The 27543-nt window shown below is 46.6% G+C and overlaps 1 long non-coding RNA gene across 1 annotated transcript in view; it reads right to left on the reverse strand.

Moving 5' to 3' along the window:
• Window positions 1-27543, reverse strand: part of LOC129784207 (uncharacterized) — a 69381-nt gene that overhangs the window by 20327 nt on the left and 21511 nt on the right. The gene's annotated exons all lie outside the window — the stretch shown is intronic.

Here is a 27543-nt window from a genome sequence, read left to right on the forward strand (position 1 = left end):
GGTCAGGGATATGTTCCACCTGCATTTGGATCTCATAAACTGCAGATGAGCATACAAAAAAGCTGTGAAAATGAACATTCTTTCCAGCAAACTCTGCTATTCTGTTCTGCTTGATCTCCCTGAAGAACATCCAATATAAAAAGCAGAACGAGACTATGATGTTCTACTATCGTTTGATTTTCCTTCCTGGCATGTTGTAAATTCAGGGCTTGCTATTCTAACTCCCACCGTCAGTCCATCCACTCAGTCACTTAAATGCTGATGCTTCCATGGACAGAAAAAAAATCCACCTTAGGCATCTAGGTTAACATTCAACCCAGTACAAAGTCACTAGGATGATTTAAGAGCCATGTTTAAAAGGTGTGTGAGGCTAAGGATGCCACAAAATTCTGTCCACATTGGTGGGTAGATGGTTTAGATCACATTGTACCAATTAAGCAATGCAAATACAAAAAAATATCCTAGAAAAAAAAGCAAAACCTGCAGCTTGAACATCAATAGCTGTTGTTATTGCTCCGTATCTCCTCACTCACAGGTCTACTGCCCCTGCAGCTGGAAGGTTACTGTGAATTCATCAAGTCTAGTGAACAGCTTTTCCTGGCACTCACTAGTGTTACCATTCAGAACAGCAGGCTTTACTGTTGGTCCAAGCTACAGCATCCTAGAGCACTCTGCTTCCCCAGGGTCTGACCATGGGACAGCCATCTTCATTTCACAGGAACACAACATAACCAGTGCTTCAAACTGCCTCTTGCAACTGAGTTTGGAAGTTTGCCTCTTGCAACATAAATTTATATATTTCCCCTGACAAATTCATTGGCAATAAACACTGAACAGTCAACAACACTGCAATACAGGGGTCTACCCAGAGATGTGTATAGTTGTCCCTAGGAGCACAGGGTGTCCCAGTTCCTGTTCCAGGCAGTGGAGTCCATGGAGAGGGATTCATGGAAGCAGAGGCCTCCCAGCTGAGTGACCATGGCCTCCATGTTGCCTAGATCTCCAGGGATATACAGGGCGCCCAGACACCACCTGCACATGGAGACACTAATGCATGCATCTTCATCAGGACCAAAGTCCCCCAAGGGAAGGACTCAGTTGCCAATAGACCAGTGCCTAGTGTCATGGTAGGCATGATGGGGTGCTGCCACACTTCCAGCTCCTACTGCACAAGGCTGTGGTTCTCCTGCAAGTCTGGCACTGTCCCGATGGCCCTACCTTCAGGTATGCCAGAGCATTCAGTTCTACTTGGGCAGCTGAGTCCTGTGCCTGAAATAGAATTATGTATCTGCAATCTACAAATGGGCAGTGTTCAGTCAGATAGTGCAGGGATCTACAAGTCCCACCCAGAACATCAGCATGACACTGTCAGCTGCAGTTGCTCCCATTAACTCAGGCTCTTGATCATCCTGGGGCTCAGCAACTGCCATTGCCAGGTGTGTGACCCCTTTGAAGCTTTCCCAAGCAATACAGCTGACTTAGTGCCCTTTTTCTGGGAGCTCTATTCCTTTGAGGAGGATTTTCCTTACAAGAGGTTGTGATGAGGGCCACCAACACTGTACCACTATCACATGGGATGTAAGAGTGTTGTCATGGTCATTGTTTCCCATTTTAGATACAGCCATAAACATGGTGAGCCTCCCCGGGGCCAAATTGCCCTGTGTTTTCCTTCTGCCTCATCTATTTCATTATTGATCTGTAAATCACTGTCATAGGCACCTAACAGCCAACACCACCTTCTTGGAAGCTCTCTGTTAAATGATGCATCAGCACACATGAATTAGCTTTGATTTCCCAGCTAGGCTCACCATTTCATGTTTCTGCCACCGTTTTCTACCAGCCCCTCATCTGGAGGAAATATTTTATGCTTCAAAGGTCTGCACTTCCCTGCAAACCCCAAAACCTCGTGTCCACTGACCTACAACACATTCTCAGACCTTTCCATGCCATCTAAGCTGTTTGTAATGAAAATGTGTGTCACGTATACAGAACTGTTAACAGTAATGTCTCTTGCTAAGACTACTTCAGAGAAACAGAAGGAAAAATACAGGCTCAGTGCATAGCTTATTTTAGTTTCTTCATTCCAACAAGCTACAGCTTCACACCTCCCTTTCTTTTGCTATCAGAATTATTTTTGCCATATACAGAAATATCTTAACATCTTTCTCAATACAGTTGTTCACTTGAGGTCCGTATAAAATCCCTAAGATTAGTTTCTCTAGATTTTTAAGTTCCTAAACAGAGTTTCAGTTGAAGCTCTGTCTTTCTACTGTAAACTTAACTTGTAGTAGTCTGAATTCCCTTTACTGTCAGTGTATTATTCACTCCCCATAAAAGCCAACTGAGCCTGGATAGTTCTTTTTAATTTGGTATTGCTTATTGCCTTACCCAGAGCTTTCAGTGGTCCTTCATTTTATACCAGTTCCAAAACAGGGTCTGGTCTTTTATCAAGAAAAGTCTCCAAAAATTTGAAAGAAGCTGAATTATTCACAAACTAGCCCACTTTTTCAGTGACTTTTTGTGCTCTGTGTTTAATCCATATTGTTCGCACATTTTTCCTCAGGGTGCAGCGCTTGCTAAACTTCTGTGCTGTTTCAAGTCATCCATTTCCGCTGAAGGCACAAAGGTGAAAATCAGAACCATAAACTCAGCCATCATCAAAAATACTGTCCCAAATGGCACAGTTTTGGTGGGGGCCTTCCACCTGCCAGTTGGCATTGCTTCTGAAGCCTCCCTCAGTTCTCTGTGTTTCTGGAGATTGGGATGAGGTGTTTTACCCCTTGATCGGCACCATCCCTCTGCACAGGGTATCTCCTTGGGTTGCCTCTTAATGATCACCAACAGGGATTTGCAATAGTCCTGTTCCTACCCCAGCCTGCCCTTTCTCTGATGAAAACAGCCACACATGACACAATAGGGAAGCCTCCAAGGGCTATGTGAGTAACTCTATTACATTAAATGCATCATTAAATACATGCAGTGACCACTAAAGTAAAGCACATACAAGTCAGCTTTTACAGGGAAAGCTTTTAAGCAGTGTATTTGAATATTTAGATGCCAAATTCCCAATGATTTCAAATTCAAGCACTTAACAGCCTTTAAGGTTCTTCATCATTCCCTAGAGGCTGAAATAATAATAATAGGGATGGATGGGTATTGCACATCATACTACCACCACCAAGTCTGCGGTAGACAGAATACAGCATTCCCTAAAGAGCTTAACAGTAATAAAGAGCTCTGTAAAGAGCCCTGACCTTTCATAGGAATTACAGCATTCATTCCACTTTGATGTGCTGTGGCTCTCTTGTGCATCTAAAATCCTATAAAGTGACTTAGAAATATCCTCTGCTACCAGCTGCCCAGAGGCTAGCAAAAAAAGATTGTGAAAAATCTCACCAGTCTTTTTTTGGGATCTCAGCCAGTCTGGTGACAAAAGATCTCTGCTAATCATGAGCTTGCCTGCCTGCGTCACAACTCACAGATGTCTGCAGTCTTTTGGCATGCCAGGAGATGTGTACCCAGGAATAAAGTTTAGCTTCTTTCTCTTCCTTCTGTATGTCTCATCTGCATTGCATCCAGCACAGTCCATGTTTCAAAGCACTTCTGTCTTTGCAAGGCATTTCCTATTACAGCCCAGAAACCTGTAGCAAGGCAGAGGTGCAGAATAGCCAGCCCTCGCTCATAATGCAAATGTATCTGGGCCCAGCAAAGCTGAAATTCAGCACCAGAAAGGAAGCCCCTGACTCCACACATGGGGTTATCTGCCAGGCTAGCTTCCTCCTGGGCTCTGAGCAAGCTCTGCCCTCCCTCCACAACTGTCTTGATAACTGCAAAGACGAAACAGCACAGCAACATGCAATGGCAGTTTCTTCCTTCCTTGTCCCTCTGGGTTTTGCTGCTGCTCAGATGTGTGCACAAGAGTCTTATCAGTCAGCCTAATCAGCATTAGTAAGTACTGTTAGCAGGTGTAGGCTCAACTTCCAGTAAGGCTGAGGAAAGTGGAATTGCCCATGTTAGGGCTGTCAGCACAGGTCACCTGCATTAGCGCTGAAGAAACATGGGCCTGCCATCCTGCCTATTCTGTACCTGTCAGCTGCCTCCTTCCAGGTGTAAGGGAAGGAGTGGCTCTGGGCAACAATTTGGGAGGCGAAGGTAAGTCTGATCCCCACAGCTGCTCCGGGACAGGGGAAGATGAGGAAGACATTGCAGACAAACCAGAGTCCCAGACAAAGTAGTAACTGAGAACAGAAAGGAAGGGAGCCAATGGGTTAAACAGTAAGTAGAGCTCCACAGAAGGGAGGGCTGGTGAGAGCCAGGATGAGGAAGCTAACGCAGGGGAAAGCAGCCAGGGGACACAGGGACCTGATATCCAGCAAAGGATGACACACAAAAACAAGTGAGGGCTTGGCTTGCTTTTCTCCTTCTGGGCATCATTAGTCCCAAAACAGGAGCTCTGGGGAGGATTCCAGTGCTTGGATCAGAGCTGGAAGACTCCCGTTTTAGGAAGAAAAAGCCTAAAAGCAGAGCACTTTATCCCCTTCCCATAGTGAGGCCCAGAAAAGGGACAAGAGTGATCTCCCCACATCCTTTGTGCTCTTGCTGCAGAAGACAGGAAGGTCTCCTGTCTGCTGGGAAAAAGGAAGAGGGCCTTTATCCCTCTACGCTTGGGAGTAGGGTTCAGGGGGTACAGGAGGGGATCTGGCACAGTGTGTGTGCTCATGGCCTAGAAGCAGCATCTATTGTGTATTTTGGCTACATGATGAGCAGGAGTGACATGGGAAGTGTTGGGTGATGCTTATGCTAGATGGTGCTACCTGAAATGTCACATCACAGCACACATCCCATGCTCTGCAGGGCATGCCAGGCAGAGGCAGACTGGGAGACTGCAGCATGTCCCCAAGCACAAGAAATGTTTGATCACTGCAGTATTTCAGTGCTTTGTGGTTCAGCTATTAGGACCTAATAGGGATGCATGGGAGAAATATCCACTGCAATATTCACATATGTCCTGTCTCTCTGATCCCCTCTTTCCCTCTTGAAATTCCTTTTCATCATGACCCTGGTCTGGTCCACCCCTGCTACCTTTCCTGCAGGACCTTGACCTTGTATGTTGCCACGTCTCTAGGCCTTAACTGAAGTCCTAAGTCCTGCCATCCTGGTTTTTTGCCATCACAGGGTGTGTAGCCACAAGTCAGCTGCTCTCTAAGATGTGCAGGGTGATGTTTTCCTCTGCTGACTGCTGGCTGTCCATGTAATCATTTACACAACAGTCCCATACCAAGCTGGGAAGAGAACATTGGACAGAGTCCTTTACTGGGGGCAAAGAGCTGGATTTGCTTAGACTTCACTCCGTCCCTCCTGTATAACCAGAAGATGCTGCAAAAAGCACCAAAACTTCCTTGACAGAGATGTGAGATTCTCTAAGTGATTTTATAATCTGACAATGCTGGCAGTATATCAGGGTCTTAGTTCATGAAACTATCCTTCTTCAGGATGCTTGACTACATTGTCAGAGATTGGATTAATTTAGGTATGGGTTTTAGTTCTAACACAAGTGATTTTGCTTTTCCTTCATGGCTGTATGTAGAGCTAACAGTCCAACTCGGGACTGAGGTTCTCCTTTCCAGCTGCCTGTGCAATAAGAAAGAGCCTGTCAGTGAAATAAAGCTGAGTTTCCATGTAGGAGAGTAAGAGAAAGCCCTTGTTCATCTCACAGCAATCTCAGTGAAAGCTCACAGCGAGGAGCTTCTACCATCCCAATGAGAATGTAAGTAGGTAAGTAGCCCTCTCCCAGCTCCTTCCCCTTCTTGTATTTGCCTTAATAAACCCAAGTCTTCATATTGAAAGGAAGACCACTGTCCATCATCTGTCAACACCTGGCCAGAGGAAAGCAAAGGTAAATATTTACCATAAATGTTCAGTTTAAGTTCCATTAATAGCATGACATTAAATAACTGGCAGCCCTTGCTGGTCTGCTTTCTTCATTAGCTTGACAATGTAAGGCCATCTTGGCAACAGCCCACTAAAAAAATGAAACATGCTTAGGACCACAAGGAGAGATGAAACAAAGAGACAACATGGACAAGCATGTCCCCTATCACTCTTGATGTTATGTCCTTTTGACTAAGTTTGAGCTGGACAAAGAAATCTCTTTACCTGCCTCCTTCCAGGCCTATCACCCACCCATTCCAGTTCCCTCAGGTCACACATCTGACTTGTAGCTGCTGTAAAAGCTGTGACAGTGTGCTCCCCCTGACCCCCCACTTAAGCCATAACCGCCAGTGGAGGTTGATGGCTGTATCCAGCTTACTCTGCACTTTGGGGGATGGATGGCAACAGATGGTAGCTAAAGGCTGTCTGGAGTGGTGACCCAGATGTCTTGCTGGTATGCAAATATGACTCTAAGTCAATCATCTTACTCCATAAATAGTGGACAGCCCAGTGCCTGTTGAGCTCTCCTGCACAGCAGCAGCGTGCACGCTAGGATCTCCCATTGAGGAGAGATGCCTCTCAAAGTTACTCCTTTGTGGTATACAAAGGCACAGACCCCATGTGAGATCCTTCATTGCAAACATAAGTGCTGGTTATATGCAATCACTTCCACCCAAGTTTTGCCCCAGGATGTGCCTACGTGCAGCAAAGCCCCTTTGCAGCCAGTTCACACTCCACCGAGCTGTTTACTCCCTCCACGCTCACCTGAGGAGCTCTCTTCTTCCCAGATCAGGATTTAAGCTGTGGGGGGCTTTGGGCAGCCCCTCATTGCAGACAGGTGTGCACAGAACTGGTTTGCAGGTGAGCTCAGAGAGCCAGATTGAGTGTGAGTTGTTTCCTCGCTACATTTTAAGGTTTAACTACTCTGCAGCCTGGCACCCAGACAATGAACAAAGACTTTTCTCAGAAAGGGCCCCTTACACTCCTTGAGGCTGAGAGATTCCTTACCACAACAGATCCTCAATAAGTAATTAATAGCATGCTAAACTTTGACATCTTAGCTAAGTGTTTGCACATAAAACCCTTTAGACGTAAACCATTGACCAAGTCTAGGACTAGGACTGGATGCAGCTGCATCTACACTCCCTCTGATAAGTTTAGGAAGCAAGGGGCTCCTTTCTGAGCCTCATAACTTGAGAGGAGGGTGTCCCTGACAATTTGTCTGACCCTGTCCTGCATACAGTAATTAACTGAGTGTACCTGCCATCAAATCTTGTTAAACCACTGTCACATTTACCATTGAACGTTGTTAACTCATTGTTCTATAGCAATGAAGCATGTTGTTGCTTCTCTCTTATGAGCGAAATGCATGACTCCATCTGCAACAAAAGGGCTGAATAGGACATGAAGAGCTCATGTTTGTTGAGCACTCTTGACTACAAGATGTGATTGAGTAGGTGTGGTACAGCATGTAGGCCTTTTGTAAGGAGGGAAAGGGGTCACTTCAGGAGAGCTTTCTGGAGATCTTGCAGCTGCTCATTGAAAGATAAATGTGGGTAGTGGTCAGAATGGGCTGTGGAGTCATGCCTCAGTGGACGAATGTGATCTAGAGTTTGTTTCTCATTGGGTCATGGAGAGAAGTATGTTCAAGCACCAGCTGACTTTCTTACATGTAGAGATGTACAATGCTCCCTGACTGTGTAGATCTGCCAGAAGAGGTTTCATTTTGTCAAAATATCAGTCAAGTGCTCTGATCCAAAGATATGTCCTCAAACCATGTCACCTTTGGTCTTCCTAGTAGGAACAGCCAAAACCCAAGCACTAGTCAGAGGTCTAGCCCCAAAAGAGGTATTCTTGGGGGTGTCCTGAAGGCCTTGCCTCTCTCCCTTGCAGAAGACCCCTTGGCTTGTTTTTTCTCCCTCAGTAGGGAACGAACAGGACTTTCCTGATGTGACCATAAAGCAGCATGCCCTCTATGTGGTCAAAACACCCAGGAGCAAAATAACAGGGAAGGTTTTTCTCAGAGTAGCTTTACTTCCACCTCCTCCAAAAGAGGTCTCTAAAACAGGCCTAGAAGTGTTTGTCTCTACAGACAGAGAAAAGTGGAGACCATGGCAGGTCAGTTAAACAGATTCTCCCAAGAGACTTGCCCAGGGGAAGTCCATATTGCCATAAAGCATGAAAGCCTTGGGCCAGAGCCCAGCCATTGGCTCATCCTTCTTTTGATCTCACAGGCAGCATTTCTCCAGCCAGAGAAGGACCCCTGTAAATTCATTTATAAAGTTCATTAGATAGAAGCCTAGACTAAAGCCCAGTGTTCAACACTGACGTTTCAGATAGTTCAGAGACTGCCCAAATCCTGGCTTCCCAGGGCAGGCCTCTCTTGATTGATATTATTTAGAGTTGGAAATGTCATCCTGCCAGCATCGCTTGGAAAACACAGCAGTGCTCAAGACGCCGGTTCAGACGGACTTCTCTGCACAGCTGCCCATTTGCAGAGCATGTGGTGGGAATTTGTTGATAGGTTCTTGACAGAACTTATGGCTTGTTTATCTGGTAGCTTTATTTTGTGCCTCCTACCCAACCCGGAAACCCTTCCTCTTCTAACCTCTTGGCCTGCTATTATATACAGACTAGTCTACATGATAATTTTGGTAACCATGCTTCATCTTATGACAAACACTGCATAAACCAAACAGATTTGTATTGTCATAATTAAAGCAAACGATTGGATGGTTTATCTACACAATCCTAACAGTTCTGCCATTGCTAACACTATACCAGGCCTGCAGATGTTTCAACAGCCACTGTAGAGTATATTAAACTATGCAATATCAAACCAGGCGCAACAGCCCTGTTGCTTTCCAAGACTGGAAGGACTTGGAAGCTGGCAGCACTTCTTTCTAAAGTTACTGCACACAGAGATGAGAAAGCCTCACCCAGTCATCCCAGGATCAACCCATTTAAACTGGAGCCCCCTTTTCAGAAAAGCCTGTAGTTTTTCTCTAATGTCTCTTTAAGGTTTAGAGAAGATAAAGCACCTTCTTTGTCTTTACATTCCAAGCTGCAGATATTTGCTCTGTCTAACAGATTACTACACCCCCAGATGCCAGACTTTTTTTATCCCAGCAAAGGTATTTGTAAACAGTACTCCATTCCTGCACTCCAAAAATAATTAAATTACTCTGTCTTTTCCTATGAGGCATGCTCCCAGGGTCAGCCTTTCTGGTGGTTATTTGCTGAGCTTCTTCAGATTTCTCAGCTGCCTTTTCCAGGTAGGGACATCAGAGGAAGTTGGGGATGGGGGACAGAGGGCTGTTAGCCCATCAGTTGATTTAATGTAGGTTAAACCCCTTCTTTACACTGGAGCAGATGGAGTGTGTGTGTGTGTGTAATACAGATGGACCGAGGGACACGGCTGATGCTCAAAGACCATGGGAGCATGGTGCTTCTCTACACACCACCCACAACTCCAAGTCTGCCAGCACCAATGTGTATCCTTAACATTTTTGCCTTCCTTTCAGCTCTTACACTGCCTGGCCAGACCTGCTAAGCAAAGCCCACGTACTCTGCATTTGGCAGCCATGTGTGTAGGTCTTCCAAGCCCACAAGGATTGGAGGGGCAGGGGGAGTTTTCTCTGCATATTGGTTCTACAGTTGCCATGTTTAATACCAGCAGCAGCAAATGCCAGTACAGGGGATGTGGACATGCTATTTGTAACTTAAGTTTCACAATCAATAGAGCAGCCATTTGTGCTGCAAGCTCCTGAGGGGGCAAGAAAAATCAATTGGTTTTGCCAAGAGTATCCTGGAGGGTCATTTGTCAGCAATGCTGAGTGAGGGAGCTGGAGGGTCCAAAGGGAAAGCCACACAGAACAGGGTAGGATACCTGCACAGAAGCATACAGAGCAAGTATGGGTGGCAATGAGAAGTGTGGATTTGTAGTTGCAACTATGTGATGGAAAAACAGGGCAAGGAGCCTAGCAAAGACAGCTGCAGGCAGGGAAGTCCTCTCATCTGTGCCAGGCAGGAGGAGCCTGTGGGCTGTTTAATACACCAGTAAATTCTTGATATGTGATGCAAATTAGCTATCACACAGACCCCAATCCAGCACCCACTAGCAGCCAGGGAGGATTTCAGTGGAGGGATTTGGGTCTGTTCTGGGCTATTGCTCGAAGTCCTTCCCACTTGCAGCTCTAGCAAGGTGGTGGAATTGGTGACTGACTTAGCAAGAAAAAGAGCACTCTTGATCCATTGCCCTGGGGTCTGAGAGAGCTGAGTACCCAGCTGAACACTTGACAATACAAACACCCTAAGCAGCAGTGAGAATAAATGCACTGTAAGTCCAAAAGGGACAAGACTGTGCAATGATGTGTTCATACATTTGTATGTGATGAGAGAAAGAAACACTTCAATGTGGATGGGGAGAAGACTTGAAGACCTCTACCACAAGGGTACAAACTCTGAAGAGACAGGGAGATGAGAGTGAGGCCACAGATACAGTAGGGAAGTGTGGTGTGAATGCGAGAGGGAAACTGAGGCACAATCTTTGCATGTAGTCTCTAGTGAAAGATGTCAGGAGCTTATCTACACCACATCCAAGGGTCACCTTAAGGGGTTTGTGGAGTTTCCCCTTCCTATGACATGTATTTGTGGTGGGAAAACAGCCAGCAGCATAGGCACTACCAGATGGCATGAGCAGGTCAAAAACACAAGACCACTTCTGCGCAGGTTAGCTTTGTAATGCAAGCTCAAAGGGGAAGGACATCTCCTTATTCTCTGTCCAGTCCCTTCAAGGACAAAATTTCTTTCTCATACATGGCAAGGTGCAATTTTTTTTCCCCCTACCATCAGCAAAAATTTTCACAGATTAAATATGACTTAATGGCTCTCCAGGGGGGTCTTTGCCCAGGTAGCGGTGCATAAAATCACAGGAAACAGCCTGCCTGAGGTCTTTCCAGCAACTGGAGAAAAGATAAAGCTGCTGGGAAGCAGGCATAAATAGCCTGCAGGCTCTTTTTACACACTTGGGCCTCACTCTAGGAAGTGGCTCATCCCTTTTGCCTGCAGCAGAAACAGAGGACATTCAGCACCAGGCAGGACTGGCCTTACACCTTTCTGGCCATTACACCAGAACAGGCCTCCCATTTAGCCTGGGCACCTCCCATCTTTCCAGGCTTTTACAGCTCTTCCCAGCTGGAGTATACATGATATATAAGATACTAATTATAATTAACATACACAGTTAATTTTTCCTGGGCCAATCATCAGCACTGATCCTTCTCTCCAAAGATTGATTTGTTGGAGCAGCAGAATTGTTGGAGCAAGGAATTGCTCAAACATTTGCTATTTTCTGGCTCATTCCTGTAAGGCAAAGTGGTGGACTGTCACTTGTGCCATTACAACATATCCCTTCTGTGCCCTAAGAGTAGCTCTATTGGGCTGTGACTGGTCCTAGAGCACTCAGCACTGAATGTGGAGTAAGATTTTGACCTAAGTTTCACATTTTAAAAACCTATACGTCTGTGTGGGGAAGGGTGCAGGGCCACGGCAGGCACATGGTTAAATGAAGGGCCCAAATTGGGAGGCAGGTCATGGCTAAGTGTTTGATTTTACTTTTGAACTTCACTCCCAGTCCTCCCAGTCTATCCAATTTCTCACAAGCTTTGCTCTGCCTTTATGTCTGTGTTACAGTCATTCTCCCCTATCTTCTCATCCACTATTACTCACACCAGTGCACCCAGTGTCAGTGAATTGGAATCCAGCTCTTCCTACACTGGGGTGGGATCCTAAAGCTGGGCTACTCCAGCAACCCCAAGCCTGCTCTGCACCAACAAGTTCTGTATCATGTTGGCTGTCATCAGCCCCATACAGAGCAACTGGTTGGGAATCCCCGGCCTTGGCTTCCTTCCCACAGCAGCATCTGGCATGCCAGCAGACGCAAGGGGACTGTCACAGGAGTTGTCCCCAGGCACTCCCTTCCCAGGCTTTCTGGAGCAGCTCAGAGCAGCTCCATGCCAATTCTGCTGTGTTTAAGTAACCTTCCCAAGACCACCTAGGACACATTGTTCAGTCCAGGTGGCTGGTATCCTTATGTTGCAGGAATTTTTCCATTTTCCTCTGTCTTTTCCCTTCCCACGGGAACAGGATGCCCGGATGATGAGACACTGTGTGGTATTCTTCACTCACATGAGCAGTAATGGTTACATGTACTGTTTTGGGAAATTTTATAAACACACAGAGCATGTTTAGAGGTTGGTTTTTTTCATTTCAGTTAAACACTTGTGGATAACAAAATTCCAAATATCTTGAAAACTAGCAATAAAATAGCAGATTTAAAACAGGTCAAGGAATCATAATTTTTTTCCTTGGAAAGTATTTTTGTAAACTGGCATAGGGTCAGAAGAGGGAGACTGGCTGAATTTCCCCAAGAGACTTCACTGACCCACCATTACCTCTGCATTGCACTGATGCAAGGCAGGGAGGATCTGCTTGCACTATCTTTTTCTACAGCTTTTTCAGATATCCGTGGCAGTGGTTTAAAAGGACCGATGCTGCCAGCCAAGTAGTGACCAAACCAACCACTGCCCTCTGCTGAACACAGCCTGAAATTCACACAGACCTCCCGAGGGTCCAGAAAATTATGGTTGAAATCATGTTTTTAAACTCCCCCCTATCTTAGATTGTGACTCTTTCCTTCAGGTCAGCTGTCAAAGTCCTGTATTTTGTGGCTTCCATGTTGCGTCTCTGATACACTGGTGCATCTCTACAGCACATTTAAGTATGCATTGCTGCACAAGGCTGCTATTCATCAAAGACACTGTGTTTACATCTGGCTAGTCCTCTAGCCACCTTGGTTAAGGATTTGGGCAGATGTCTAAGAAAGTGACAACAGTTTCTGATGAGAATTATCACAGGAGCACATCCAAATAGGCAAACACATGGGGAATGTATTACATTTGAAGAGAATCAGCCACAGAAACCAATTTCTAAAGGGACCTTGAGGAGTCTCCAACACAAGAAAATAAGCCTGGGTGCCCTCCTCAAAGGCACATCAACATCCAGTCACGGGCAGGAGGTGAAGCCCAAACACACCTAGTTCAACTTCATAACAATAATCGGTCTCTTGACTAATGCAGTTTGGGCTTAATCTCCCTTATTGGGAGAGCCTGAGAAGCCCTGAGGGTTACCTTGGTGTGCTGGACCCCACAGGAATCCCTGGTGGGATGGGTGTCCTAGCCCTGAGCTCCAGCCCACTGCTGGCAACAAACAGTGCAGCTTGTGCGTGGCCCAGGACAGTAAGGATTTCTTGTCCCTTTCAGAACTTGTTGTACACTTGTCCCTAAATCTCTGAGGGTCAGTCACCAGTGCCACCACACACCCCCCCCCCCCCGTGTAGTCTTTTCTTCAGATCCTCTGGCCCTGGAACATCATACCTGCAAGATGGCTGGAAACGGTCCCTGCTGCTGCTTTGGGCTGAAGACAAGCAAAAATCTGTGTCAAAGCTCACAACAAAGCATCTTTAGGGCAGCACCTGGGGAGGGAATTGATGTTCGCTGGTGTCTGAGGGGAGAGCGGTGACTGAGGGCAGTATGTCCTGCCCTGGGGCGCCTCAGCACCCCTGTCAGAGCCCCAGTCACGAGCTGGACCGTTCTCCTGAGCCTCCTCTGCCCTTGCTCGACCAGAGAGCTCAGATCTGTTTTCTGGCTCCACTGCCGGGCCTCGCTGGGCCGAAGGGGTAACGCGGGTAGCCGCCTGGCGACGGCGGGAGAGCCTGAGGGGAGAGGCGGCACCGGCCGCCAGGGCCGCTCCGATCCCCACAGGTGGCCGCTAGATGGCGCTCCGGGAAAGGCCGAGGGCCACGGGGGCGGTGGTGGCGGGACGAGCACAGCGTCGCCTCAGTGACAGGACCCGCGGCCCCTGGGTGGCGGGGCTCAGAGCTCGTCCTCGCAGAGGCAGAACTCCCCTGCTCCCTAGTGGGGCTCAGAGGCAGGACTCCTCTGCTCTGTGGTGGGGCTCAGACCTCATCCCCTCAGAGGCAGGACCCTCTCTCAGTCTCCTGGTGGCTTGTCCCCTCAGAGGCAGGATTCCCCCGCTCTGTGGTGTGGTTCAGACCTTGTCCCCTCAGGCAGGACTTCCCTGCTCTGTGGTGGGGTTTAGACCTTGTCCCCTCAGAGGCAGGACCCCCCCTCCATCTCCTGGTGGCTTGTCCCCTCAGAGGCAGAACTCCCCTGCTCCATAGTTGGACTCAGAGACAGAAGTCCACTACTCAGTGGTGGGACTCAGACCTTATCCCCTCGGAGGCAGAACTCCCCTGCTCCCTAGTGGGGCTCAGAGGCAGGACTCCCCTGCTCTGTGGTGGGGCTCAGATCTTGTCCCCTCAGAGGCAGGACACCTGCTCTGTACCTTCCATGGCAAAGGCCAGGTTATTGGACCTCTGGACACTGCTCCAGCTGCCTGCATCTGGAAGCGGGGCCCAAGTAAACTATTGACTGCTGTGGGCAAGGGGAAGACCACTGGGACCACGGCCGTAGTAAGAGACCAGGGCCCAGCAACTGAGTGAGCCTAAAGATTGCTCCAGGCACCCTCTGCTTCCCTCAGTCTGTTATATGAGGAAAGGGGACATGCTCCTCTCTTTTGCCCACCCAGTACATAACATAGCTGAGGTTTAGCCCCATATGCTCAGCCACTATGGACATTGAACTGCCCAAACGCTCCCAAAGCCAGTGGCAGCCAGGCCTGGGACAAGGTCATGGCTGGAAATTGTCTTTAGATGATGCCGTGCAGGGACAGCTTATCTGGCTAAGCACGTCGAAGGGATGTTGGCCTGCTGCAGACCCTGCTCATCTTTGGGTGGTGCTGGTATCTTTACAAGAATGGCTCCCTTGTTCTTGCCTTGGCAAAGCTGTTGCATAAATGAAGCTAAGATAACCCTGGGATAACCTTTACCACTACAAGTCCCTCCTCTGTACTCGGTATAGCCCTGGTTCAGTCTGAATGACTCCTTTCATCCTGGAGATACAAGGCAGGCAGGGGTCACTGTTTATGTCTTGGCTGCTTTGCCAGGCTGCATTCAGTGTCCTAGACACACCTCGCTAGAGTCACTGTAATGGTGTGCAACCCATCCACCCCAGGGACAAACGGTCCAAGCCCAGACCTCCAAACAAACTGCAGTTAGAATCTGGCCTGAGTGCACTGCTGGATCCAGGACTTGGAAATGCTCTGGGTCAGTCATATCACAGACAGCATGTATGGGAACACTTCAGCTCCAGTACAAACCTGCACAATTACACCCTGCACTAGATTCTTAACAGTTTCCTGTCTGAAACTGTGTTTTATTCGTCATCTTCTCAGATTGCTAGTAAATCAGAGGGGAAAAAATAGCTATGACGTATCCCTTCCATTCTCAAACACAAACTGCTCCTGGTTAGTTAGGCAGTGCCTGCATCAGGAATTTCCTTTAGGTTACCAAGTCACTACGGAAGGAAAAGGTCCTGATGGAAACAAGTCACCACACATCAATCCTGTGAACCACTTGGGAGTGCTGAGCTCCAGACCAGGCCACCATGGTCACCATATGCATTTTCCATAGGCATTAGCTGCATGTCTGAACAAGCCCCCAAGAAACCCTGTTCAGAGTCTTGCTCAACCACTGCCCTCCATCTGCATCCCAAGCAATTTGTGGTCAAGGGGAGACCTGAAATACAAAGGACTCTAAGCCTCCAAGGACAATGTGCCTTTGCAAAAAGGCAGGAGACAGCAAGTTTGTTGCCAAGGTCATGGGTCCATGTCAAGTGATGTCACACACCCTCTGCATTACAGAGAAGGAAGGACCCAGCCCAGTTCCTCTCTGACGTTAAGTCTGACTCTGGGATAAATTTTGAGTGTGTGGATGAGATGGACACTGGAAACATTTCTTTTTCCTTCTAAAAGCACAATTGGAGTGCTTGCACCCCCACGCCCACCCCAAGCCAATTTTCACTTGGGCTAATCCAGTGCTAAGCAGGAAAGGAGAGAAAAAAGCCCCCAGAACAAATCAAACCCAAAGCCAACTTCTGCATCAAGGAACAAAGGTTTCCTTCCTCCTGACAGAAACCCTGAAACATGGGAATAATTCAGCACAGTCAGAATGCCATACAACAAACTGAGAACAGCAACGATCATCTCCTTCCAGTGCCCTCCTGAGGGTATCAACAAATCTCCCACCCTCATCCAGGCACTTTTCACCCCTGCCAACAGGCACCTCTCCTGTGCAGTTCCTACCTCAACTTTATTTGTTGCACACTGAAACAGGTTTGATGCCTTTCTTTGGAAAGGTTTCCTAAAATGTCTCTGAGGCTTAGAAATATTATTCTTCTTCCCAAGCCAAAGATGCCCATGTCCAATTTATTCTCATTTGATCCTCCATTAGAACTATCTTTTAACACAAATCCCTTTTTTGCCCCAACATATTTAACATAAATACTACTTTGCCTCCAAACTTCATTTGCTTTGCTTACACAGAGCATCTTTCAGCCTTGGTTGACTAAGTGATCCATATGCTCTTCTCAAAAAATACATCCTCCCTTTCCATGTCATCCAAAGGATAGTCTGAACTCCCTGAGACTATGTACAGCACTCTGCGGACTGGCTTGTAACCCCAATGCTTAATTTCTCCTTGGTTTTACTTAGGCACAGAAACTCTAATGGCTCAAAATGCATGCAAGAATTTCTATTATCTCCCTTCTATCCCTGATTGCACATACCTCTTTCCATGACACATAGCCTGCTGCAAGGCCATGAGGCACCCATATGCTGGGAACATTTTTTGACGTTCCTCTCCTAATCCACTTGAACCCTAACAATCTGACAGGTCAGGCAGACCTAACAGGTTTTGCTACCAGCTGGCGGAGCAGAACACAATAGCTCATCCCCCTTTAAGTAAGTCCCAAAGGACTAGGAGGCCATCACAGCCTCCAGCCCTGTGAAATGCACGATTTGGTGGGCCGCTCAGGGAGACAATCGCCAGTAATCCCAGAGCCTTCGCTCTAATTCACACTCATGTGGACAGGGCATGTAACCTGCCTGTGACTCATGTCATTCTTGGGCAAACTGCCACAAAGGAAGAACATTCAAAATGGCTCACGATGACTCTCCACTGCTTCATTCCAAATAAAACAGGAGAAGAAGCGGCAGCTGCAGAACCTATTTCAAAACAGAGTCACAATGAAATGGTGACACAGCAATTCACACAAGCCTGAAACAGAGCAAGGCTCTGACATAAGCAGCTTCTTTTACTGCCCAACCTACAGAGGCGGGGAGCTTGCCTGGCTGGTGATTTGATCTGTTTCTAAGTGACAAGCGAATGCAGAAAAAATGTGGTGAAGCATCACAGTCAGCAACAGTTGTATGCAGCAGTCAAGCAACTCCAAAAACTACCCTCTTTCCCCTTTTCCTTTCTAGCAAAGCAGTGTTGTATCCCAGGGGTTGTTGCCATTCAGAGGCAGGGGAATACCCAGCCTTGCAGATGAAATGTAGACTCCTTGGAGGAAGTGCAGTGAGTGGCTACATCTAGCTAAATATCCATATGGAGAAACAATACCACCTTGGCACTGCTGCCCATCAGGGCTCTGGGGCCCTTTATACCCTCTGCCCTAAAACATTACCCTACCTTTATAGGTCTTACAGTTTTCTCAGTATACTGACACCTTCTTGCTTAGTCTACATTAAGCCTCTATGTCTATGTTGACACTGTGAGAATTAAAGTAACTTTATTTCTACATAGATTTGACCTGGTTTCACGAGCACACTTTAAATTCACCCCTTTGGGTAGACCAGGTTAACTTGCAAAAAGGTCTCTGCAGAGATGAGCTGCCCCAAAACTGCTCCATGGTAGTTCTTAGTTACACATCACAGGTTTCTGTGCACTTTAGTCTGGTTTTGGAAGTGGAAGCTCTGAAAACCCCAGCAGGAAGGATCAACCTGGCTAGTATTTGTAGGGGGCTATCTACATCCTAGCTGGAGATGATTTCAACATAAGCACTGAATGTATCTACCTTCCCCTGCATTTGCTAATATAGGATATACCTAATGTTCTTCCCTGTCTTGTCCATCTCGTGAGCTGAGCCTAACCCTTTAGATCTGAGTTGGTACCAGTCATAGCATAGGAAGGCAGAGAGGCATGCAGAGCTGGGCAAATACAGCTACACCCATCCAGGGGGAGAAGCTGGCACAAGCTGGCAGGAGCAGAATGAATAAGTCAGGGTTGTTAGGTAGACAGGGTGTCTGTCTGAGGCTATGGGTTTGTTGGCAAGTCTCAGGCCATGGCAGTTGAAAAGACAAAGAAAGTGCTAACAGCTCAGACAGCAATAGCATAGGACACCCTTGCTCAGACTTCATTTGAAACTCTTAGCCCATCATTACTACACACAGAAATGGGATGGGAGAGAGTCCTCCTTCACTCCCAGAGAAGGCAACACCCAAGTCAACCTGATCAGCAGAGGATGACCCTAGCCAAAGACAAGGAAGAGGAAAAAGCACTAATGGCTTTTGTGAAGAGGCCCAGCTGCATCCCAAACAATCTTACTGACAGTACAGGAGCCAGCAAAGCCTGGTTCTGTTGCATGTAGATCACTACCAAAACAGAGAACAACAGATGTCTTCAGGAGGACTATCAAGCACGTGAAGAGAAGGTCACAGTAAGATGAAAGGAGCTACTGTATTTTTTTAAGTGCTAATTTTTCCTCTGCTTATATGTATAGGTCAGATTTCCCATGGATTGAAAACTCTGCATCCTCAGAAACATCCAGGCTGATCTATATCTCCACAAAAGCCTAGTCTTCAATAAACCAAGCAAATGCTTCGCATTTGAAGTAAGCCTTTGTACCATCAAGACACTAACTTCAAAATCCCCCCAGCTGGGGCAGTTTGCTTGCAAGTTCACCCTGCAAGTACAGGCAGCCACTGTGTTTCGGCTAACATTTTGGTTCTGAGGGAAGGTTCAAGTCTGCCCAGGGTTATAACCAATAAGTGAAATTAGCAGTGGCTTCGTGTCAGTTAACCTCAAATTGTCTATGTCTACACAGACGCACCTTGAAGCGATTGAACTTGAGCTTTCCCTTGGCACTGGATCAAGCACCATGAATTTGCATTTGAGTTTTAGCTCATACTTCACATAAAGTTTACCCAGACAACAGGCATATATGAGCATTTACAATCAGCTTCCCTTCCTTCCTCCTATCTCCACAGCAAATCGGTAAGGAATGTTTCTGACAGCCTTTTAAAGCACAGATGGTCAAAATATATAGGTACAGTATTTATAGACTACTAAGGCTACCAGAATAAAAATAAGAGTCTGCTACTCTGCTGCAAAGCTCCGATTCAGTCTACATTAAATCATGCTGTTTGCAAGCCCCTCCATGCACAGTATAGACCTTATCTGTGCTTAGAGATTGTATTTGCACATGACATGCTCACTATAGGTGAAGATACTTGCAAATTGTCCCTTTCACCTTCACCATTCCCAGCATTTTGACGTGCAGAGGTCCCTGGGGCTGTGTTCGTGGATCTAGCTTCAGCCACTGAGTCCCATTGCCTTCCCTACTGAGAGAACCAGGCAGCTGGAAAAATGAGTGGTTCTCTGGGAGAACCTGGGAGTTTGGCTCATTGCAACTGGATGCAGGGGAGGAGATGGTGATGCAGTTTGTTTCTACAAACTTTGCTTCTGGGATTGTCACATGTTTCACCATGTTAAGGAGAGCCTGATGACCCATGTGGACTGCTGTATCAGATCTCAAACGCTGAAGTTTTCAAAGACCTTGAGTTTTACGCAGATCAACACAAGCCCTTTTAAGGTATTTTTTGGTGCTTGAGAGCGAGTTAGGCTCTACGGGAAGCGTAGCCATTGTATTAGCAGCTGCAAATCCCACCCTAAGATGCACAACTTGACCCAGCAGCAGGACCACAGAGACAGCTAGGATTAGCCAAAGCACAGAATAATTCTTGATCTATGCTGCAAAGAATGGAGGTCTGCTGCAGATCACAAAATCACTAGAGTTTGCTCTGTGGACTCTGCCCTCATTAAAGGAAAAAGAGGTCTCCTCTAAGTGTCTGTTTCCAGTGCTAAAGACCATGAATTAAATCTTTGCCATTCTGCCATCACTGTGGCTGTGAAGGAGCATCCTTTTTCAGGGGAATTGGGGAATGCAGTGAGAACCCATCTAGCAGGTCAGCTGTTGTCATACTCATTACTTGACTATGATGAGGCTTTTTATGTTCCACAGGCCATGAACCATCCTGTTACCATGAGCCATAAAGCAGCTCAATCCAGCAACACGAACAGTGGCCTGATGGTTTTTCTGGAATGGGATGCATTGGGGAGGGCAGATCATGTGAAGAAATGAGTTAACGGTTAACATTCAGGGGGATATTGTGTTAATAGCAATGTCAACAACTTTACTGATGCAAAATACAGTATGGGTGTATCATGGCCCCATCTCTTCCACAGTGCCCAAAAACTGGCAGCAATACTTTGCTGCAATGTGCAGATCTGCACATGTAAAAAAACACACAATCACATAGCCTTAATGCAGCCAGATACATGCCCTGTGCCTTCCCATATCTCCAGGATGTTGTTCCACACGACACACTGTGCTTCACCCCATGAAGGTATGCAGAAGGACAGCCTTGCTATCACCAGTGATATGTTATAAAACTTAAAAAAGTGACAAAGTTTCTTGGGATCTGGCTGGAGGAACTCAGACACAGGCCAAAAGTGGAAGGTTGTTTACATGGAGAATAAGTTCTTCTGAGAGAAACTAGCCTTCATTCTCCTCTTTTGGGGATAACACCCACTGCACAAATTTGAGTAGTCCATAAAAGTAATACAAACTGAACGATGGCTGGAGGAGGTGGCAGAAATCTGGCTCACAGGACAGCAGTGTAAGCTGTAGCAGATGTCTGCTTAGACAAAATCATTATCTCCCCTTTCAAAACAACAGTCAGATCTACCCCAAGTTCTTGTGATATTTGTGAAATATTGTGGAGTCTTGGCAAAAGACACAATGAGATGCCTTAGACTTGTTTACCAGGTCTATACATCTGGTAGTTGAACTGCATTTCTCAGATCAAAAGGAGAGGCTAGGGTGGTTTTTTTCCCCCAAGTACACAAGGCCTGAAAGCCCCAGTTCCCTTAATCATTTCTATTTCTTCAGCACTTTGGAAAAATCCTCTGTGCTGATTCTCATTTCCATCTGAAAGTCTTCACTCTTGGATCCAGGTGTTGCAATGTGAATCAGATATTGTCAAAGAATAACAGCCTGTCCTGTTAAAATTACAATGGGTCCCTTGCTTTTAAAACAAGAATCATTGATACTTATACATTTGACAATAAGAACATTACTGCCTGCTGGTCCCATCCCCTTTCAATCTGTCCCCTTTTCCACTGTCCTTCTGGACACACAGACGCTTGCAGTTTGTAATGCTGTTTTTCCATCTTCTGATAAATCATCCTGCAGACAGAAAGTTACCCACATATAACATTGCAAGGTATGTTTTCTGCCTCTTTTTTCCTTTCAAATCATTGTGACCTGGTAAAATTTCTACATCCATCACTGCTGCTAAATTTCAAACCATCTTCCTCAGCTGTCTCTAGAGACCACAGACTGCTACCAGCCCAGGCCTGTTCCCTTAGGCTACTGTATGACCCCACAGCCACTGGCAGTCCTTGTTCTTTCATAGCAGAGACAAAACAGGAGGATGGAAGAATAGGACACATTCAAGGACTCCTTTCTCTACCACCTTCCCAGACCACAGTCCTTACAATCAGCGTACAAATCAAGCAGAAGCATCTGGAAGCCATCTGTGCCTCCAAGCCCTTCAGAAGCCCTCTGCAACATCTCTGCCTAGTCAAGCTCTCCCATCACACCTTGGGCCATGAGGGTCTGCATTTATGTGCTGGCTGTCTAACAAACACAAAGCCCATGTTGCTGAGCACCAGATCTTTTCCCGTTGGCCTCTTTATAAGTAAGGACGTCAGCATCAGGCTTGCTCACTTGGCCAGGCTTCTCAGCACAGGGAAGATGACAGTTTTGCGCCATTACTCGTATAGGCCGCTTGGGTTTCCTGTGCAAAACCAACATGATCATATCAGCTTTAATAATACCTGTGGTGTTTAAAACCCTGTGCTACACCTCACAGAAACTTTGAGCCAGGCTCTAAGATGGTATAAATGGGAATAGCACTCCCAAATTTGTTTAGGCTAATGTAAATCAGGAAGGATCTGGATCCTTTGCCTCTGGTGCATCTCTGCATGTGTTGTGACTTAATAAGCAATAGCTAAGAATAACATTTAGTCTCTCAGCCTGAGTGCTGTGCAGAATATCAAAGTATTTCACCACAAGTGCAATAACATGACTTTCTGTCCTTCACAATCATAAAAATGTCCTCACCTCCCACATCCAGGGAAACAGTGAAGTCACTTATCCCCTAAATTATACCGCAGTCAACAGAAGCACAGAGTCTTTGTTTTACCTGACGTTCCACTTAAGAAGGAGCAATGCGAGAGTCTCTGTCATGGCAACTGCTCGTCCCTAGCAGACGAGCTGTCTCCAGGCCTCTCCGATTACATCTTTGCCGTTATAATTCACATCCTGCACTTATTAGCGATAAGGTCAATGGGAGCAAATACAATGGGAGCTGCTGAAAACTCTGTTGTTGCACATGCTCCTGAGGACACTCACTGTGCTACAGAGACCAAAAATAACTTCCTGGTCTGCCAGAGCGGCATGGAAAATATTTCCCTGTATTTTCTAGGTTATGGATAACTTCCCTTCTTTAGGTTTGTGGTGCCTATTTCTTCAGGAGAGCTGAACACAAATATCCCTTGGGGGCATGTGTGGTTTTCCTATGTGCTCTGCAGAAGTGCTTTCACCCTGGACATCTCCATGCCCTCCTTACAAGGGCAGAAAATCACTCTCCCTCACTTCTCTGATTCCTACTTATGCACACACAACTTTAACTCAGCATTTCTCCCTTTCATTCTTTTTTTCCAACATCATCAGCCTTACCTTCTTAGTATAGGACTCCTAATACTCGTATGAGAGTGTGAGCTCTCAGTGCGTACCCATATCAGAGAGCAGTAACACTGCTTGTGTCCTCTGCTGTTCCTCTAAATGAAGTACACGCAACCCTTGAAAGTCCCAGAGGCTCTTTCCTACTTGTTTCTAGGGCAAGAGGAGAAAGTGCTCCAGGAAGCTCCATTTCTTCCTTAAGAACAACCACATCTGCAACTGCTACACAGCACGACAGCAACGGACCAGGAAAATTACTTCTGCTCAAATGATCTAGTTTTTTTGCTTCTTCCTACCACTTTTTCTTCCCATGCTGTCTGTCACTGCCTCCACCTGGCTCTAGCTCTCAGCAGCGAATGCAGAGGCTGCCTCTGCACTGGCAGCAACCACTCTGTTTAAAAGCTCATAAATTATCTTTGGTGATCTGCAAACACAATTTGGTTTTGACGTAGACTTGTAAACTCCAGAACCACAGTGAGTGTCAGAGGAGACAGGAATGGGATATGAGAATCCAGTTGATTTGAGGGACCTTTGTGAAGTTCAAGTCTTTCAGATAAGCCACCACATCATTAAAGCCACTAGCACAAATTGTTTTTCTAGAGAATCCCAGTCCCTTTCCTGCTATGTATTTGAAAATATAACTCACACACAAAAGGGGTGAAGCTAGAACTGCTATTGCAGTGACACTTGGAGATCTCCGAAGCCAGCAAGGTGCCATTGTGCTGTCATATGGGAACACATGGTAAGTCCCTGACCCTGGGACTTACTAAACAAGCAGAGCAGAGAGGGCAGAGCAAAGACAGGCAAAGTGTTCCCCTGTTGAGCAGGGGAAGAAGGGATTCAAAGTCCCTTCACTATAGATTTTTTTATTGCACTGGCTACAGAGAGGGATTCCTATACTGGGATTGATCAGTTTGGCTGACCCCAGACTCCCAAAAAAAGCACATGAACTTCTGTGTTTTAAAGTATGCTAAAGACATTGACTTTCCCTGATCCAGCTGCAAAAAACACCAGCTTTCTTGACGGCTACAACTGTGGTAATGACTCATTGTCAGAGCAAACATCTGTGTCTCATCTAACATATGGTGTAGCACAAAAAGGGACCAAGTTATTCTGTAAAGAAACCAACAATGACCTGCCTATCAGGCCAAGAAAAGGAAGGCTTCAAGCTGGTTTGCACTGCTCTGCAGTCTCTTGAGTACTATAAAATGTACAAGGATATGCAAGAGCTGGAACAGGGATCACATGCCCTTTTCTAACCTCATACGTTGCACCCAATTAGCAATACTGAGCACCTCAACTTGTGAGCAGTCAGCTGCTTAGGAAGCAAGCCTGGATTTGGTAGGAAGGAGACTCCATTTACCCTGGGACATGACTTGAATAGTTGCACCTTGGGGTGCAGTTCAGAAGGACCCTGTACACAAGCCAGCTGTTCCTTGCTGGCCATAACCCCCAGCCTCCAACATGGCTCCACTCACACCAGTTTTGGGCATGAGCCTGGAAACTGGACTCAGTTATGGCCCAGCTAACTGCAGAATGCTATGCTAGGGGACAGCTGAGACACTCTGGAGTCTGGGAGCCTGGATATCATGCTAAACGTGGTTATTTAGCCTTTGGATAACTTAGATCTTTCAGTACATCTGGTCAAGGCCCTGACTTTGCAGCAGGGAAGGAGGCCAGCTGGCTTCAGGTCACCAATGTCACCAGAGTTAATCACTGGCATCTGTTGGGAAAACAGCCCAGAAGTATCCTGCTGCACTGTCACCAGTATGTTACCTCCAAGGTTGTGTCTAGCCCAACCTCCTACTCAAAGTAAGACCTGCTATGGGAGTCAGACCAGGTTCTTCAGGCCTTTACTCAGCCTGGTCTTGAAAACCTCAAAAGATGGAGATCACACAACCTTGTCCTGTCCTGTCCGTTCAGGCAAAGAGATGATCTGGAGGTCCCACTGAGCAAATACTCATCTCTTTCTCCCCATCATCCCAGGTAATGAAACCATGTGTAGTGCTACTCTGTTGAACATGGAGCCTAAGCATCCACTGGATCTGAGCCTGTTAACACCTCCAGGACCAAGGAAGGCTGACACATCTCTGTGTACATGCAGAAAAAGCTCTAGAGACATCAAACCATGCACAGTGCTGAAGGTCCAGTGTCAAACTTGCTAAAATAAAATAGTCCAGAGTTGAACTTACTGCCTGTGCTTGTTGCCAGCCTACCCCTGCTTGGCTCCCTGCTTTTACTAGCAGAGGATCTGCCTGCTCTTTGAGTCAGCCAGAGCCACAACACTGCAGATGAAATGAGAACTGCCATCCCAAAGAATGTAATCTTAGTGGCTTGGCCTTGATCCGGGCCTCAAGGAAGAATAAAGCAGGAGAAAAAACTCCTGCTTCAAAAGGTGCCTCCACGCTGGCAGCAGGAGGATCTTGGGGGCAGTGAATTGCCACAGCCTTCAAAGGGACCTGGGAGACTATCTCAGATACTGCTGCTGGGAAAAGAGAGCCTGGAGTAAAGAGGAAACCACTTTCTGATTGCAATGCTGGGGTTTGCGTGGGGCTGGACACTTCTGCTTTCACACACTGGTGCCACATGGTGGCTTGTGTCCTTCACTGCAGGTCAACATGGATACACAAAAGCAAAACAGCCAAGGGTCTCCCTCAGGCATTTTGATGGACACCGAGGAACATCTTCCCAGCAAACTGGGTGTTGTTCACTTCTCTAGCACTAGCAAGACCCAGTTTATGTGGGGGTGCTCCAAGTGAGAAAAGCAGGAAGCTCCCCAGGCTGCTGGACATTGGGTTGGGTTTGGTATTGACAGTCATGACCTCAGGGGACCTAAGGACTTCCAAAAACCCAGCAAAGCATTTCAGCCTCAGCTCCCACCTGCTGAAAGCCTTGTTTTGGAGTCTTCAGCCTGGGACATCTGAACACCTGGCCCCATTTGATGAAAGTGTATTTCTGAAGTGGGAAAATGACAAACATCTCAGACATCACTGCAATATCCCTCATTAAGTTTCAGATCCATTAAGAAGGGGGAAAATTCAGAAGAGTTATTCTTTCACCTAAATCAAATTTGGGTGTTCAAATGCTCCCCTGACATCAAAACCAAGGTAAAAAGAGCTAGAACAAAAACCAGGGACATAGAGCAATCTTTTTCCCTCCTAGCCAGCCACACAACTGCTGCCCAAAGTCTCAAGCAGTTTTCTTGTATCTTGCACCATTATCTCTCCCAACACACACCCTCTCACCTGCATCACTACAGATTTACACATTTTGCCTCCTTAGGACCAACTTCATCTGCTTTCTGGACCAGACGTGTAACAGGGCACAAGGTTTATGGCCACTTCTCTCCCCTTTGTGTCACCCACCAATACCAAGATGCAGCTGACTTCATAACAAACTTTTCCTGTGGTCTTGTCCTCCATCCCAAGTCAATCCTCTCCAAGACTATGGCCTCCTACCTTCTCCTTCCTGCTCACCTCAAACCAAGACCTCAACCCACAGCCTATGCTCTCCACCTCCTTGACCCTGTTCTCACCAATTCTCTATCCTCCTCAAGAGGAACTTTTCCTACATTCATTCCATAAACCTCATCAGCCTCCTTTTTCTCTTCCATGCCTTCTGCATCCTCCATAGCCTAAACCATGGGTGTTTTAGAGGCAGCCCACCCCCATGTAAGGAACCATTAGGTTTAATCCCGCTCTCTTATGGGATTAGATGTGACAGCAATGAGCATAACAGAAAAGCTCTCACTAGAGGCAATATACAGAGACTGGACTTCAGATCTAATAACTGGGAACCATTTCAAGTGTTAATCATTCTTCATTGTTGTTCTTTATCCAAGTTGAAGCTAAACTTTAATCTCCTTAATCCCAGTATTTCCATGTGAAAGGTCTGTGGGCAATGTGGGAGATAAACTCATTTATTTCTCTTGGAAGTTATGTCAAGGAGCACTACGGGAAGATCCGCATAGGCAGGAATTTTTAGGTACAGTCCCCCAGGGTGCAAGAACAGTGTGGGTTTTTTTCAAACCTGATTAATTCTGCATCAGTTGGGCACATTATAGACACCATTTTCCTGAAGTCTACAGTGTACTCCCTGGGCCACAGCTGCTGCTTTTGCCACTACTTGCTATTTGTGGCATGATTGCATCTGACAAATAGCAATGGGACAGATTTCAAGAGTGACTCAGAAGCAAAGGAAATTTCACATCCAATTTTACATCGAAGGGCAGCTTTTCACTGGTTACAGAAACACAAATGAATAAGGCTTATTCCTGCCGTAGCATCCTCTTGGGATCTTGTTGAATGTCACATCTTAAGCCATGGGAAGTCCATTGCCCTTCAGCTTTCCTCTGCTCCTGGCACAAGGGACAATGACTATAAAATCCTCAGCACATTCCTTGGGTTTCTCCCAGGTTGGTAACAGTGTGGTGAGTTTGGATGTACCCTTTTCTGCCCCGGAGGAGCTGCCAGTGATGAGTTTCTCCATCCTGTCCTACCTTTTTGAGTCACCAGGATTTATTCACTGGCTTTCATCTCCCAGACTGGGTGTCCTTAGGCAGTGC

Source organism: Falco peregrinus, chromosome 3 (genome assembly GCF_023634155.1).
Source record: "Falco peregrinus isolate bFalPer1 chromosome 3, bFalPer1.pri, whole genome shotgun sequence".
In the NCBI taxonomy this organism is placed as follows: Eukaryota; Metazoa; Chordata; class Aves; order Falconiformes; family Falconidae; genus Falco; species Falco peregrinus.